Raw genomic sequence first — 13,557 nt, forward strand, 5'->3', positions numbered from 1 at the left:
GCATATACACAACTTTCCAGTAGATGGCCCTGATTCAAGGAATGGGGGTCCATCAGAGAGGTTTTGTTTTGGCTTATAGCTACTGCTTTGTGAGGATTTCAGGCCTGAAGAGGTGGTCCAGAGTTTCTGTGAGCTAGACTTCTGCCTGCCATTAACTGAAACAGTGTGAAGAGAGAGTAAAAGCATGTACTGCTTTCCATTCTCAGGGCAGCGTGCATGTAAGCACATGTGTTGATGGTTGCATTTAAGAAACAAAACTTCATCTTGGCTGAATATCTGGAAGCTTTTTCCCAACTCAAAAGTTGCTGGCTTTGGACATGTAAATGCTTCTCTTTGTGCCTTTACAGCATCATCACTGTAATCAAAAACATATGTTTTTTTCCAGGGGGAACCTTTGATATACAGTAACCAAACAGGATTTTCAGGTACAGATATCTTGTGAAATTGCAGATTTGTGGAGAAGAGACTACTTGCATGTAGTTGCATAGGCCCACTCCCAGCTACTGAAAATGGCACAGCTGAGCTAAACTAAACAGCCCCTTTTCTTTTTCAGTCAAACATTTTGGGGGGTTTGTATGTTTATTTCAAAGAGCTCTATAACCAAATATCTTATTTTATTAGATCTTAGCATTTGCCTCTACATTTACTGGACCATTGGTCTGCTGCTATAGTCCCAATGAGGTGAGCTCACTGCAGCTGTTGTCATGGAAATTTGGATGGTTAACTCTAAATGTTTCATGCTTGTTTTATTCCTTTGAACGTTTTTATACCTTCAAATTTTCTCAGTTGCAAGCCATGGAGAACAAGATTTGTAGAAGTGCTTTGGAGTTTTAGACAATGTACAAGATGCCTGTCTTCAAAACTCTGACCGTAGTTATCTAGAACCTGAACCAAAAATATGTGTTGGAATTTCAGATTTTGGCTGAGTCCCACTTGGATCTGTAGGATTTAGCTTCTGTGGAAGTGATTTCCATTTCCATGTGACCTGCAGTTATCGGAGACTGACTTTTGTACACTTAAGAAAAATGTTCTTTTATACAGAAACACAGTTTATGGAGCTGATGCTATATTTTGTTTATAAAGTGCAGAATTATACACAAAATTATTTATTGTAGGTTGCTATAATTATTGCAGTTCAGGCAGTATTCTCTGTTACTTCTGAAGATTTGATAATGCTTTCATGTATGTTTAAAAAAAGAACACTAAGAGGCCCAGTCCACTTGTCTGTTAGGTGTGGCTGAAGTATCAGCAGTCCTTAGTGCTGACAGAGTCTGTTGGAGGGGCTAGAAGTTGGCATTGAAAGGAGTCTTGCCTCAAAATCTTTTGTTCTTTCCTTTCTTCCTGCTTCCCTTCAGCTAGTCTGTGTGCTTCATAGAGCATCATCCTTGTATTGCCCTCCAGTTCTTGTGGAGATGCTGTAAGTCTGTGACATCTGTGCTTTAGAAATGTTGTATACTCACCACACCCTTTTGGGCTTCCTCAGCAAGTAAGTGTTTAAATATTGAATACTTTGGAAATACTGTGAAGGTCAGGATTCAGTCACTCTGAAAGGGGTGTGACAGTGTAGTGTCCAGCTTAGCTGCAGTTCAAGTGTTTGGTGCTTGTCTGTCTGATTTACCATTTCCTAAAGGAACCCAGCCTTAAACTGAGGGAGAGAGTGAAAGAACAAAAAGGAATAGTGGAAAATTTACTGTTGGAAGAGACAGTGTAGTCTTAAAATAGTAATTTCATAAGAGAACAGATTCTGATTTTTTTATGTGGGTATTGTTGTAAGTTGTGGCCAAATATAGTACGTTGTGGATCAAATTTGGTATTTATTAAGTGGTAATACAAATGTGTGGTAGGAGCTCCAGAAACGCACATGATCTTGAGAATATCTTCCATTTTCAATCAGTCTGGCATTGTCTTCCATGCTGTGGTTTTAATTTTTTTCTTTTTCTTCTGTATTGCTTTCTTACATAGGAATGAAAAGAACTTTGAAACTGAGACTCAAATTAATGAAGTTCTCTGAAATTTACCTCTTGTTCATCAACTACATCATTAGTATTACCAAACTCCTTTCAGGCATTATGTAGGACTTTGATACTGTGTTTATTTAAATGAACCAGATTATGCAGGTAAATGATCTGATTGCAGCTTTAGAGAAATGTTAGTAAGACTGTAGTATGGCTAATGGAGAAGGTACAGAAGGATGAATTTCAGCTGTTACTCTTTAGTTACTAAGGTTTTCCTAGATAAGCACTGCTTCTGAGACCAAGCAGCAGCACCTTCACAGGCCAGGTAATAGTGCTGAAGTATGATTGAGATGTTGGCTATATGCTGAACTGAGATGACCAAAACAGTTGGCACAGGCTGCAGATCTAGAGATCTGCCACTGTGGGTTTGTAGTGAATTTGGCACGGGACATAAACATGAGAATTCTTTTCAGCAGGGAGAACCGTCATGGCATTTTCATCATTTGGAGGCACTGCTAAAACTTCTCTTTTGGTTTCTTGTTCTTAGGTATTTCTGGAGTGACTTAGCTCTGGGATGACTTTCAGGAGTGATCCCATAGCTCCGTTTGTCTTGATGATGCCTTTTATCAATGTTTTGACAGCTATTCTCCATTTAGGCCTTAAAAGAATGTGTAGATTTATCTAAAAAGGGTATTGACATCTTGGGGTTTATGTTGGGACATGCAATTTCACTATTAACTGTCAACACAAGGAACATGCTTGGGTGCCCTGTAACAGTTAAAGTGATAAGAGAACAGCCAGTGAAGACATCAACCTTCAAATGAAGAAATTAGATGTGGTTAAGATGACCAAAAGCATGGACAAGTGCAGTAGTGCTGCATAGGATGGTATTGCAGGGCTGCCAGACAGAGGGTGGTTAGTCTGTAACCCTGTGCTGCAGCTGATGTATTTCTACCATCCATGATGGCCTTTGAAGTGAAATGCAGTCCTGCAGGCAGTCTGTTAAGTGAACAGCACATTTTTCACACTGTCTTCTCTGAATATATTGTTAAATAACTTCTTAAGATTTCTAGTATCCCATTAGTTTTCCTTTCTCTCCTCACTTTTCTAGCATGTTTATGTACTTCGTGCAGACATTCTAGGTCTCTTAGAGGGACTTTCAGAGGCACCTGATGTAAAGATTCACGGAACAACCATTCTACAAAAGCATTTTTTTTCCAAGCTCTTTCTTTTTTCTCACAAGATTTTTTTGTCAAATCTGGATCTGAGAGGAAGAATACAGAAAACTTGAACTTCTTACCTCCTGTAAAATTTTAAGAGGTTTGTCTTTTAACAGAAGGGAAGTAGAGTCTTGTTTGTCTATCATCATCAGGAATTGGGAGGGCTGACTTTTTAGGACAATGATCTTTGATTCTTTGGAGTCCTTTCCTCCCTGTGGAGGAAGAATTGGTAGTTTCCCTAATGTGATCTGGCTGTGTCTTAATAGAGGGGACCTTGAGTAAACAGATTGCCCTTTCCTTTTCTGCCCAAAAACATTGCACTGATAGCTTCCAGTAAATGCAACATGACCTAAGGAAAACAATGTGTTTTCCACTGTCCTCAATAACAATTTAGCAACTGTTTCCAACAGAGTTAAAACGTGACCTATCCTGTTGTAGCTAAATCTCTTCACATAAAGCTGAATAGTTTTAATTCAGATTACATGAGGAGTGTTTTAGTGTAAATAGTCCTTAGGAATGGTAGGAAGTCGGTAAGCTTTCTGTGAATTGTTTGTTTCAAAATACAGTTTAATTCTGTAGGTTAACTCTTTCCTTATATGCTTCATATGTAGCAAAGGTCTTGCTAACAGTCTGAGAGCTCTTTAGATGTATTGTTCTTCTTCCATTTTATTGAATGCATAGTACATTAGGGATGCCTAATGTACAGTAGCATTATATAAAACTTTAACCTATGTCAGTACCATAAAAGGTGTAGATGTTCTTAAGATGACTGTTCATGTAGGAATCGAAGGCTGGCAAACACCTTATGTTCAAAGGAAGTTAATTTTCAGAAATACATACATTGTTATTTTGTGTGGTTTACTACGTATTTTAGGAAAAAAAAGCCCTAGCTAGTATCAGCTACACCTGTGAATTTCATGAAGTAGGTAGTTAATTGATAAGTTTGAAAATCCCATTAGACTGTTTTATGATAGAGCATCACTAGAAGGCATAACTTAGAAAATCCCACCATAACTCAGAAAGTTTCTAGGCATGAGAAACCATTTGCTTTACGTCCAAAAAGGACTAAAACTGGTGAACTAAATAACTGCTTTTCTTAAGTGGAAGTTCAGGTAATTTTCGTGGGATGTTTAACCATAACTTTCCCATCCTGTTCTTCTGCAAGCTGATCTGTGGCAGCTGAAATTTACTACTACACACCAAAGCAGCAAATACGTGCTTGCCCATGAGCAAATCAGTTCACTGGCATTTTATACCAGTCAGGCAGAATTCTGGAAAAGGCTTGCCAGCTTCTACACTCCAGTTCCATTGGGGCCTTTATGAGTTTAATGTTCCAGAAAGAGTCTTCCCATGAAAAACTTCTGTCCCCCTGCCTCCTCCCGCAGTTCTAGGGAGAAGGACCCCAAGGCTGACCCTTACCTCCGGAAGTTTTACTGAGTTGTCAAAGAGATGGTGTTTTACTCTATTGCAGGTAGAGCTAACTTATGTGTCATGTCAAGCAAAAGCATTCATAGGATCATCCTCATCCCCTGTGTAGACCTCAGAATATATATTGAGGGGAAGGGGGATTTTGACATGCATTTGGGTCACCAGTCCAAGAAGGTTTCATCAGGAATAATGTCGGTTGTAACAAGGACCCAAATTGCAAATGGAGTTTTCCTCCCTTCTTCTTTGCAGTTGGATATTGCTAAAAGGACAGAGCAATTTCAGGCTTTGTATCATTTGGAAAGAAGTTGCATTCACTTCTGTCTGTTTTGTAGCTCCTCTTTTGCCAGTTGTACCAATTTTGGTAACTGTGACAGAAGCCTGAGAGCAAAGGAGACTAGGAGAGAGCCTGTCTCCTATTGTACAGGTGGAGTTTAATCTGATAAATGGCTGCTTTTTTTTTTCCCAAAAAACTCATTTCCTGTTTTAAATCCTGTTACTGCCTTTCAGTTAAAAAAACCACCAAACTACCAAGAACCTCCCCCCCAGAAAAAACAAAACAAAACCCACCAAGAAAAAAGTCTGTGTCCCAAAAACTGTCAAATGTCATTGCTGTATTTTTATAACTAAGAATAGGCTTCCTTCTGTTTCCCACCCCATAGCTTCCAACTCGGCCCCTAGGCCTGTCTCAACCCTGTGAAAGGAGCTGAATTCTACTCCCACACCCTTAAAAAAAGATTTAATCTCTGTTGATAATGCATGAGCACAGAGGTTTCTAGCTATTACTTTACAACAGGTATTACCTCCTGTAAAATGTGAGCAAGGAATCCTGCAGGTTTGACCAACTTTGAAGATGTTAATGTCTTCAGGTGCTGTTTTCATTTGTGAAATTATGTGAAAACTGAAACTAAAGATGGAGAAGATAACACTATGAAGATGTTAATGGGCTATTTGATATCTGTTGACTTGCTTTATTTCACAGTTCCATTTATGGTACTGAATGGAGGAACTGATGAAACAGGACAAGATAAAAAAAGTTTGTATTGTAAAGACAGAAGGGGGCTGGGGAAAACTAATTGATGAATGCCATATGATAAATCTTCCAGGTATAGGGCAGAGTACACAAATAGGCTTCCCAAAAGTAGATTTTGTATGAATACCCCCTTCAAAGCCAGTCAGGTGCTGTTGTATTTGGAGGTACACTAACAGCCCATGAAGGCCTTCTGTCAGCTGCAGTTTAGTTTTGGTTAGTTCATTTTCATGGGGAGGTGTCCAGAAATAAGCAGCAGTCTGGAACATGGTGGTTTATTTATGGGAAGCAGTCAGGTTTTGTTGTATTTTGGGTTTCAAGGAAGGTATGTCTTGAGAGCATGAGGAAGAAAACCTTAAAGTGTATCAGTAGCATGATGCATCTCGGGGAGGAAGTACCACCACAAAATAGAGCAGTCCAGCTTCACTAGAACACTGAGTACAATTATGTTCTATTTCTGAGCTTGTTTACAATAATCTATAAACAGATTCTGCAAATATTGTTCTTTCAGAAAGAAAATAAAACCTTTTTGTGCAACTTCAGATTGCCTGGAGTGCTCTTCAGCTCATGTGACTTGCAAAAAGTGTAACCCTTTCCATCTGGCTGAGGAGTCATGAGGAAGGTTCTTGAGCTGAGATTTGTAATATTAAAAGGAATGTGATACTGTGAAAGTTACAAACTGTACTCACAGAGTCAATCTGCATTACTTAGCAATCTTCTGAAAGCAGCACCTGACTACCTGATGTCTGTAGGAAGTCTAGTCAACTTCATGGCTTTTTATGATGATGTGTAAACTGTAAGAGTATGTGTTGGCTACATGGAGCTCCATTCTTGGTGCTTACTATGTCAGAGTCGTCTAGGAGGACATGAGTGTCACTCATCTACCATGCTCAAAGTCAAAAGAACTAGATTTAAACACATGACTCTTTTCTGCCACTTTGGATTTTAGTGCACTGCTGTTCATCAGCTTCTTACATACATACCTACAAAACTTGAGTCTTAGCCCTATCACCTTCACATATCCCATTCTCTGTCTAACACCTGTTTAAACCTAACCAAGTAAACTGCCCCTGCAAGTAGACACACGTATATTTTTTTCCCTTTTATAGGTCCGTGGTGATACTATTCAGGCTTTGAGCTTTCTCTTATCAAAGTTGGAATGACATCCCTGCCTTGCCTTTGCAGGTCTGGTTTCAGGGTCCTTCCCGAGCAGCACACCTGCGGTGTGGTTAGCCTGGTTGGCTGCTAGCCTGGCTGCCCTTCTCAGCCCTCTGATTGTGTTCTGACCTGTTCTCTTTTATCCAAAGATCCACAGGTTCCCTGGTTAAATGAGGCACCTACTGCATTTTAAGTACTATAGAGAGAAATGAGTTAGATGAACATGCATGAGTGGTGAAGCTGCAGAGAGTGGCACAGTTCATAGCTGTTTTATGAGTAGTGAGGATACAGCAGCAAAGTTTTGGATCATAGTGTTGAGATGTGAAATCATGGAGCAAAGGTGAACTGTCTCCCCATCCAACCACTGATCTTAAATACTTAAGGAAGTGTTAGTATTATTCTCACTTTTGCTTTATCCATGGTGTATTTGTTATGCACAGAAAAACTGATGGCAGTTTACTATGGATGGTCGTCATCCAGGAACTGAAGGAACTACAACCTTTCTGCCTTTATCTGTATTAAATCTGGTTTGAAAGTGGCTTTGTGGGAGGAATAAAAATCAACAAATAGCAAAGGAAGAAAGCTAATAATTAAAGCATATTATGGAACTGCTAATTAGAAGTGAAGGGGTGAAACTTTGGACAATGAGAATTGAGCTTAATGGCTGGAAAAAGTCTGCAAGGTTTAGGAGGCTGTAGAGCAGTCTCTAAGCAAAATAATAGCAGAAGAAAAACCTGTGAGGACTGTTGAGATAAGACATGAGTATAAAAGGTCTTTCACTAAACTGTAAATGGAAAAGTTTGTAATTCTTTTCTACCTTTAATTTCTACTAATGCCAAAGAAGAGGAAAATTCTGTCACCTTTAGAACTTCATTTTTTTGTCTTCAGTAGAAGACTGAAAGAATAAAGACAGTGGGTTTGTGCTGGAAGCTTTTACTTAATTCTTTGTTTAAAGGCAAAATTCAGTCTCAGGTGATAGTGTCTTGCTCTTCTTTTTCTGGCAGCTGTAGGTTTCCCATGGGGAAGAGGAGGTTCTGGGGTCCCCATTGCTGGAGTTACTTAGAACTCAGCTGTATGTGACCCCCAGTGTCTCGTCTAAGTTTGAAGCTGAATCTAACTTGAGAGTTTGTCTTGCTTTATGTGGGGGTCTGTGCTCTCAGAGGTTACACCCAAATCCAATTATTCTGTGATACTGAAAGGAGAAAGGGTGCAGCATCCTGATTAAAAAAAAAGTCCCAGGGAAGTCTGTAAATTAAAATGGTTTAGATCTAAAAAAGCCAAAGTTTAAATCCATTTAGTGACTAAAACTATTCAGAAGAGTCAGTTAACCACTAGTGTGAGTTTAAGAACTGATAAAGACATGAAACACTGATCTGTTTTATTACTGCACAGCTTTTTTGCTAGAAGTGTGCTGACAAAAGATTGCTTTTTAGTACATATCAAACTACTGAAATCAAAGATTTTATGCAGTCTTTTAAAAATGCAAATACTTTGCTGTCTCATATTTTTATAAATGCCTTATATGTCTCAAAAATTATTTTCCTTTCTTCTGTTCCACTACTTTTACAGAGTATTCCATGATTATAAATACCTTATGGGTGACAAAGATACTGCTGTCTGTCCTGTTAGAACTAGATGTCGTCTCCCAAGATACGTAGTTATAGACCCTGTTTTTCCTGTAGCAGCACTCTCTAGTAAAATAGAGACGGAAAGGTATTAACAGCAAACATCATGTTAGACTTCTTGACATATTTTATTGAGCCTGCTATGGTCAGGAAAAAAGGCAAGTAAAACTACTTAAAAATAATTCAGATGTCTTCTCATTCTTGAGGAGGCAGGCAAAAGTCAATCAAAACACCTACTTGTTTCAAGAGCTTTGTGAAAGATTTTTAAGGCTGTGTTCTTCTGAGGCTTTCTGAGGTTCAACTCAAGATCTGACCCTAATGGCTTTCAGTCTCCCAGGAATTTGTGGAGCTTATTGTGTAAGATCTGTTCCTGATAACACAGATCTGTTTTATATTAAACAAAGCCACCTGCTCCTTTAAAATAGTTCCGTCTGTGCTTGAGACCTTCACTGTGTTATGGAGAGACTGGTAGGTATAAATGGGTAGGTTTATACTGTAGGTATAAACCCTGCATAGCATCTAATGTTTGTTTGTTTGTTTGTTTGTTTTCTCCAACCCTGGCCAGTTGCTGTGTTAACATGGCATGCTTTGCTTTCTTACCTAGTGTGTATTAAAGAAACAGAGAATCATGTTTTTTAGTCTGCCCTTATTTACCAAAAGGCAGCTGTTGCACTCAGCTGTTCCTGGGCATTTTTCATTAGAATAGTTTCTCACTCTTTCTCAAATACACTGAGAGGCTGAAGGCATTGACATATAAGTTTGTATGTATACTTTCAGGGTGACTTCTGGTTTCATGTAACTGTTTCTGTGAAGGGAAAGAGCTATTCTTTCTTCTTCAAGTGCAGCAAATCTGTGCCTGTTTAAAAATTACTGCCTTCTCTCATGATTTGGTGCATGGCATAGAAGCTGTTTGTCTCGTAGCAGACTAATGTGAATTAGGAAGTTCTAGATATTGGTTTCTGTTTTGCTTGATTACCCAAGAATCAAATCACAAGAATACTCAGCATTTCATTTCCCTGCTTTGTCTCTGCAAAATAAACATTCTCATTGTAGCAGAAATACATTGTATACTTAAAAAAAAATCACAGCAGTCCAGTGTTAGTTTTAAGGGCATCTTTTTCTGTATCTAATTCAGACAGTCTAAATGCAAAAATATTTCCTAATATATTTCAGTTGTGTCTTCTGTTCACCAGAGTGATGAGAAGGTAATGTTCTGTGTTTAGTAAAGTTTCATTGTTGCTTACACTGTTGTTCTATACTTAGTTTTGTGGGCTTAGAGAAGTAATTTTAGGCCATCAGCAGTTGTTTTTCTGATTACAGAAATAATCTTTATCCACTAATTACATATTTATACTGAGAAACAAGTCTGAAAACAGTTAAGAATAGAAGTAGGCGAGAAAAGAGAATTTGTGTGGCAGGAAGAAATTGTACACATGTGCAGCAGCCCTTCCCCATTCTCTTAGTGAGTTCAGATTGGTAGACACCAACCTCCTGTATGTCTGTAAAGGAGATATTGGTATCTAAGTCACCAGGCTGAGATGGGAATGAGGCCTCTGGAGGTCACCTCATTGAGCCCCCTGCTCAAAGCAGTCAGCTAGAGCGGGTTGCTTGGGGTTATTTCCAGTCAGAGTTTGCATACCTACAAGGATGGAGACTGCAACTTCTGGGTAACCTGTGCCAGCACGTGGCCGCCCTTACAATAAAAAAAGACTTTCTTAGGGTCAGGAAGAACCCTACAACCATTGACTCTAATTCAGGAGCAACTTGATCCTTGCTCCTTCCTGATACAAATTGAAGAGCCATAAAACCTGATTCAGTTTACATCTTACTTAATTCCTGGAGGTTTGCAGAGATGTGGTTACTGTTTGCCCAGTGGCATGCTGCTTAACCTGGAAAAATTCCAGCTGAGGTTAATAATCATTTGCCAGGATAAATCTTACATTGTTTATATTAATAATTTGACAGAATTATAAAATATTTATGTATTTATTTACATTTCACAGGTGTCCTTATGTCTCACCCTCTTTATTTAAACTAATGTTTACTTGATCTTCATGTAGTCAGCATCCAGTTTTGCTGAGAGCGCCAGATTTAGAGGATGCAGAGGAGCCTGTGGATTCTTAGTTTCTAGATACTTGCATAAAAGTCCTGGAAAGGTACAGGTAAATTAAAAGAACACAAATCTTGACCAGGCCAAGAACAGTTCCAGGGAAATATCTATCTCATTCATTGTAGCTTTTTTTATACTAATGAAGAGAGATTAAAGTTTAAAATGCTTAAGGGTCAGAGGAAAGTGAGGTGGTGATTCGCTGCTTCTGCTGTAACAGTACTGCATCAATTGCCTAATCAGAAGTAATAAAATTATATTAATAGGCTGTGGGCTTTGGTTGTTCTAGAGGGATTTTGTTGGTTTTTGGTTTAGGTTAACGAGCAGGAACAGAGGAGGCAGTGTTTTTCAGTACGTGTAGCACAGAAGCCAGCTGTTACTTACAAATGATGTCATTCAAGCCTTGGCATATGTGAAAATAAATAATTAAATACTCCCTTTGGTTTTCATCAACAGGCCTCCTAGGTCTTCTCAGACCTGAAGCATATTAACTACTGCTGTCATTCTCTGTGATGTAGTGTCTTTCTCTTACTCTCTATGAAATCTAAGCACTACCGAGTAGCAATTTTGTCAATGTCCAAGACGTTTGATAACAAAAGACATTAAAAAAAATCAAATTCAGTAACCACACATCTGTGATGGATCCTTAATACTTTATCTGGGCTTTTAGCTCAGCTATAAGCCTTGCATCACCTGTGCTGCTGGAAACTCTATAAGTTGTCAGCATGGGTTGTGCTGGCTAAGATAGTGGCACCCTTTGCCTGGGTGAGAGGTGCTGTTCCTGCCTTTAGGAAAGTGAGTGTTTTCCAGAAAATACCTCATTCATTTGCCATCAGTTCTGCAGCCTTGGCAAAAGCAGAGGTGGGACTGCAGCTCCCTCTGTATTCTGGGCAACTTGGAAATAAAATTGCTCGTGGCTGGTGAGACAAGGCACCCTCACAAGACTAAAATGTGTTTATTAGAAAATGTTAAAGCAGTTGCAGCTTGAAATACGGGTAAAATAAAGTTTTATGTTTCTCTGTCATCTTGGGTCTTTGAAGGAGTACAACGTAGGTAAAACAGAGATGAGCCTTGAGCTCACAGTGGCTTTCTAAAACATTCATGACATAGCTGAGACTTCTGAAGTCATGACCCTATTTTCGTACCTCTGTCTTTACTGAGTGATAAGCTCATGACTCATTCCTTGTGCTCAAAGATGAAGTAATGTTTCCTGTGTTGTCTCTCTGTCTTTATTTTGTAATCTGTTACTTATTCTCTTGAATCCACTAGCTCTATGTGCTTATAGAATAGAATCATAGAATAGTTAGGGGTGGAAAGAACCTTAAGATCATCTAGTTCCAACCTCCCTGCCATGGACAGGGACACCTCACACTCAACCATGCCACCCACGGTTTCGTCCAGCCTGGCCTTGAACACTGCCAGGGATGGAGCATTCACAACTTCCTTGGGCAACCCATTCCAGTGCCTCACCACCCTAACAGTAAAGAATTTCTTCCTTATATCCAATCTAAACTTCACCCCTTTAAGTTTGAACCCATTACCCCTTATCCTATCACTACAGTCCCTAATGAAGAGTCCCTCCCCAGCATACCTATAGTCCCCCTTTAGATACTGGAAGGCTGCTATGAGGTCTCCACGCAGCCTTCTGTTCTCCAGGCTGAAGACCCCCAACTTTCTCAGCCTGTCTTCATATGGGAGGCGCTCCAGTCCCCTGATCATCCTCGTGGCCCTCCTCTGGACTTGTTCCAACAGTTCCATGTCCTTTTCATGTTGAGGACACCAGAACTGCGCACAATACTCCAAGTGAGGTCTCACAAGAGCAGAGTAGAGGGGCAGGATCACCTCCTTTGACCTGCTGGTCATGCTTCTTTTGATGCATCTCAGGGTACGGTTGGCTTTCTGGGCTGTGAGCTCACACTGAAGCCAGCTCATGTTCATTTTCTCATTGACTAACACCCCCAAGTCCTTCTCCGCAGGGCTGCTCTAAATCTCTGCCCACCCTGTAGCTGTGCCTGGGATTGCTCTGACCCAGGTGTAGGACCTTGCACTTGTCATGGTTAAACTTCATGAGGTTGGCATCAGCCTACCTCACAAGCGCATCAAGGTCCCTCTGGATGGCATTCCTTCCCTCTAGCATATCAACAGAACCACACAGTTTGTTGTCATCGGCAAACTTGCTGAGGGCACACTCAATCCCACTGTCCATGTCACTGACAAAGATGTTGAACAAGACCGGTCCCAACACCAATCCCTGAGGGACACCACTCATCACTGGTCTCCAGCTGGGCATTGAGCCATTGACCACAACTCTTTGTGTGCGGCCATCCAGCCAGTTCTTTATCCACCGAGTGGTCCACCTATCAAATTGATGTCTCGCCAATTCAGAGACAAGGATGTCGTGTGGGACAGTGTCGAACACTTAAACGTATGCATATCTATTTATCCATATCTATACATCTGTGCTTCCTTGTCTCTAAAAAAGTACTACTGAGGTCTTTCTGAGCACCCAGAATATAACCATTCAGTTTTCACTGTTCAACCTTTTTTTTTTCCCTTTGGAGTCCTTTGCTGTTTCCTTCATTGGTTTATGTACATTACTGCATTATGCTTAAGCCATGGATAACCCTAGAAATGTCTGGAAAAGATAGAGGTCATGTCTCTGAAGCATTTTTTTTTAATGTTTGGGGGTACTTTTTCTCGTAGAGGATGTGGTTCTTCTGGGTTTCTGTTTTAGTCTTCTGCCCCCAGACTTCTTTCTGTACTATCTGCAACCAGCTACTTGTAAGCAAGCAAGTTCCAACTGATGCTTGACAGAGGATATTTGTTTTGTCAGGAAACTGACACACTTAACTTGGATTTTTTTTTCTCAGAGTAATTTGGGGAAATTAAAAATTTGGCAGAATTATCTATTGTAAACATAGATGATAGCCCTGCATTTGTCATTACAGAAGCAGCACAGGCTGCAGACGAACCGTAATGCCCTATGCCAGTCAAAGCAGAGGGATGTAACCGAGCATCGGCCCCACAGCAGTTTAGC

The 13,557-nt window shown here is 39.9% G+C and overlaps 1 protein-coding gene across 4 annotated transcripts in view; it reads left to right on the top strand.

The window, feature by feature from the left end:
* TBC1D1 (TBC1 domain family member 1) overlaps positions 1 to 13,557 on the top strand; it is a 103,818-nt gene that overhangs the window by 37,308 nt on the left and 52,953 nt on the right. The gene's annotated exons all lie outside the window — the stretch shown is intronic.

Source organism: Melopsittacus undulatus, chromosome 7 (assembly GCF_012275295.1).
Source record: "Melopsittacus undulatus isolate bMelUnd1 chromosome 7, bMelUnd1.mat.Z, whole genome shotgun sequence".
Classification (NCBI taxonomy): domain Eukaryota; kingdom Metazoa; phylum Chordata; class Aves; order Psittaciformes; family Psittaculidae; genus Melopsittacus; species Melopsittacus undulatus.